We start from the raw sequence: 4,479 nt of genomic DNA on the forward strand, positions 1-4,479 counted from the left end.
GCGATTCCTAGTGATTCTTAGCGATTCCCAGCGATTCCCAGGAGCAGAAGGAGATAAAGAAGAAACACAAAAGTCTTTTTAAAGACTATCAACTTTCATCAGGAGCAGAAGAACAACTTGCCCAACCCATTGTGGGTTATTTGGGGGAAGGTAAGGATCCTGCATCTTCCCATCCAGGGCCGCCATCAGGGGGGGACAGGGGGGACAAGTGTCCCGGGCATGAAGGGGGGCTCAGCAGTGCTGCACTTTTGAAAGAGCCGGGCCCCCCTTGAGAGCGCCTGAGCCGTGTGGCCCCGAACAGCCGAAATGTGCCGAAAAGCCGAACAGCCAAAATCACGAAAACAGCCGAAGCCAAATTCCCGAAACGCCGAAAAGACCCGAAGTCGCGAAAACAGCCAAAATTGAAGTCCTGAAGCAGCAAAAAGACCCAAAGTCACGAAACGAGGCGAAGTTGAAGTCCTGAAGCCATGAGTTCAATTCTAGTGAACACCAATTTGTGTTTTTTTTTTTCTTTTTTTAATCTCCTGGTCACCAATGTATTATTTTAATATTCTATATATTTTTTTAAAAATATATTTTGGCGCCCCAATTTTTTTTAACTTGTAAGGGGGGCCCTGGAGCCAATTTTTTTAAAAAAAATATTCTATGGGGCCCCAATTTTTGTTTTCCTTGTAAGGGGGGCCCTGGAACCAATGCTTTTAAAAAACAACATTTATGGGGGGCCCTAGCGCTAATGTTTTTTTTTTAACTTATAAGGGGGCCCTGACCATCAATAGCTTTTTATAACTTGTGTGTGGGGGGGTTACATTTTTTTAGCGCTGATGTCTGTGTGGTCTTTTAACTGTGATGTGTAGTGGGTCATATCTGGGGTGGGGCTCGGGCGCAAGTGTGGGCGGGGCTACCCAAAATTTTGTTGTATGGGGCCCCATAATTTCTAATGGCGGCCCTGTTCCCATCTGTAATATGTATTACACAGTAGATGAGGCTGAAAAAAGGCACGTCCATCAAGGTCTACCTTTTTGTGTAACTGCTGATCCAGAGGAAAGTAGGGCCCTGACATAAATAATGGGCTGATTTGTGATCCAAATAAAATGGGATGGTATTGTCTTAAAATGGGGACATGGGGAGCTGGTGGGGAGGGGCATTCTATATACATAAGTAAGCATTTGTTTCTAATTGGAACCATATTAAAACCATAGTTTCTGAATGAAAAGGGTTCTTATTAAATAAGGTGTAAATATGCTGCTGTTTTTACCTCTTTATTGTGTTTATTTGGGGGTCTTACATCTTTACGTTAACTCTAACCTTCCCAAATCTCTATTTTATATTACAGGAACAGCAAAGATGGGCATGAGTGCAAGTAGCCGGCTTTACTACCAGTGGCGCTTTGAAAAGGTAAAGGTGCTCACAGCTAATTTCCTCATTTTATTTTTAGGGATGCACCGAATCCAGGATTCGGGATTCGGCTATTTTCAGCAGGATTCAGGTTCTGCCGATTTCGTCTCTCCAGCCTACCCGAATCCGAATCCTAATTTGCATATGCAAATTAGGGGCGGAGAGGGAAATCGTGTGACTTTTTGTCACAAAACAAAGAAGTAAAAAATGTTTTCCCCTTCCCACCCCTAACTTGCATATGCAAATTAGATTTGGTTCGGTATTCGTGTAGGATTCGGGGGTTCGGCCGAATCCAAAATAGTGGATTTGGTGCATCCCTATTTATTTTCTGACTGCAGAGAAAGGTATCCAAGGGGTTAAAGGAGGGGCTAACCCAATGCTAAACATGGCATATCTTCTGTGTAAATACAAAGAAACAGAAATTCGACAAGGTTTAGCATAGTGAGTGCCCTGACCTCAATGTTTTCTTGTTTCTTACATTTTTCTAGCCCTCACCGTGGATCTCGCCTGATCTGGACATCTTTGAGATCAGGGATTTTGAGGATCCACTCGCGGGCCCTTATCTCGAGTGCATCAGGGACAAGATCACCTTTGACATCAGGTTTGCACTCTACGATCTGTGGATGGCCAAGGACTGCGTGAAGATCACAAAATGGTGGAAATTACACCTTAAGAACGAGTTCTGGCAGGACTACAGATACATCAAGGCCCACCTGAAACACCTCTACAAAGAGCTAGAGAAGATCAACAAGGCCATACTGATTAAGAACAATGAGAGATATTCAGGTGCAGTATATAATCCATCCTTTTCTTTCCCACACTTGGTCAATCATTTCATTTTGCTTAATCACCTGATTTGTGCTTAATGTGCTCCTAAATATTACAGGTGTGGGATCCGTTATCCGGAAACCCATTAGCCAAGAAGCTCCGAATTATGGAAAGTCCATCTGCCATAGACTTCATTTTATCCAACTAATCCAATTTTTTTAAAATGATTTCCCTTTTTTCTGTAATAATAAAACAGTTTCATGTTTCATGATTCAAACTAAGATAAAGTTATTGGAAGCAAATTCACCCTATTGGGTTTATTTAATGTTTTCATGATTTTCTAGTAGATTTGAGGTATGAAGATCCAAATTACAGAAAGATCTGTTATCCAGAAAACCCCAGGTCCCAAGCATTCTGGATAACAGGTCCCATATCCGTATAAGGATTTTACAGGGATATCACTTGCTAAGGTAAAAAAATACGTAGTCTGAGTTATCTTGTTTGGTTTTACAGGTGGTCCTCGGAACAACTCGGCAAATGATACCAGCACCACCAGCAGTTTCCTGGGTACCAAATACCGATGTACCTCAGTCTAGGCACCACATCCTCAGGAAACAGCAGTAACTATGGGACATCTCAATTCCACCAGTGATGCCCCCCTTTCATCCACTGCACTTTCACCAGCGGTGCTTTCAGCCACTGTAGTTCCACCAGTGGTTCCTCCCCTTTATCCAAAATATGGTGTTATACACAGGAACTCCTTTAAGCCATTTGGTAGACCCTGCTTTCCTTTTCATTCCATCCCTCCAATGGAATGGAAAGGAATGCAGCTTTCATCGTGCGGCTTAAATGTGCCCTTGTTTATGCTGCCATATTCCCTTCTCTTTCTCATCCTTTCACTGCAGTCCCTTACCTTACCATATTCTCCCCCCCCCTCCGCTTCCCTTAATTCTATTTGGCGCATTGATCGTGGGAGCAAATCCGACCGCCTTTAAGGGGTCAGGAAGGAATTTTTCCCTCTAGTGAAGGAAATTCGCTTCTCAGAGGTTTTTTGCCTTCCTTGCGATCAAAAAGCGCAGTTTATCTAATTATTAATAAAGATGTGAATTACACAGATTAACCACAAAGTCATTGTGTGTATCTTTATTGTGGGTATTGGGCTAGGGATTTGGCAGGGATAACATATAGAGGGGGAGGGAGAGAAGTTAGGATAAGGCTCTTATAGAGCAGGAAATGGTCACATTGGTTATTTTTCACCTTGGTTCCTAACAATTAAACGGAAACAACATATAACTGCTGTGTCAGTCCTACTATCCTCTTTAGGACTAATAGGAACCTATGTAATACTGAGAGCCAATACACATCCTTCCCAAATCTCACCCTAACTGGCCTTCGGACAACTCCTCCCTTTGGGCCTTTGCAAAAGGGCCGGCTCCGTAGTTTAGAAGGGCCCTGATGGTCTGTGTTGGTTTAAGGAAGCCATGGAAATTGAATATTTAGAGAGAAAACCAGTTACATGCAGATCTGCAACCAAATTCTGTTTTAGAATCATCATCTCATGCTCTTTTACCTTAGTTGTCTAAAATTCCCTGGAATTATGGAGGAATCTACTAATTTAGCCTCTTCAGTAGATGATAACAAAGGCAAGTTATACTGGGTTGCAGCTGGATTAGGTGGGATATTTATGTAGACTTGACACTGCCCAGCCTTTATTACACCCATTTATTAGTGTAAGAAAGTATAATCTATAGAGGTTTTATGAAACAGATGTTGAGAATCAGACTCCTGGAATGAACACAGGGTTGAACATAGCTAGCTGTACTGTATGGAGGAAGGTTATACAAGCTAAAAGTGCATTACACAATTCCCTCTGTAAAAAGATGATAAAGCAACAGGGTAATACTGAGACTGTGGGTGGTTAAATGACAGCAAGACCAGTAGTTTAGACATACAGTATGAATGAGGGTATTATAGATAAAGGGATCATGCAGGCAATTGGTTGGCGGAAGTGATGTCATGCGCACGGTGTAGGGGGCGTGTTTAGGTCAGGTGCCTAGGGGGGCATCGGACTTCAATACAGCCCTAGGAGAGAAACAAATTATCTGAAATTAAATGTTAGTACCTTAAAATATTCAATATCATGAAATCTTTACGAGTAGTAAAGGGAACCAAGAGCACTGCTTGTGGTATTTATTTCAGAACATGGAATAGTACATTAGCTCTGATCTGTTTGCAAGTGATATCTATTGTTAATGTGGCTACACTTTCGAACAAGTTAAGCCTATTGTGTGAATGTCAGAGTACTGGAATGAGATA

Source organism: Xenopus laevis, chromosome 7S (genome assembly GCF_017654675.1).
Source record: "Xenopus laevis strain J_2021 chromosome 7S, Xenopus_laevis_v10.1, whole genome shotgun sequence".
NCBI lineage: Eukaryota > Metazoa > Chordata > Amphibia > Anura > Pipidae > Xenopus > Xenopus laevis.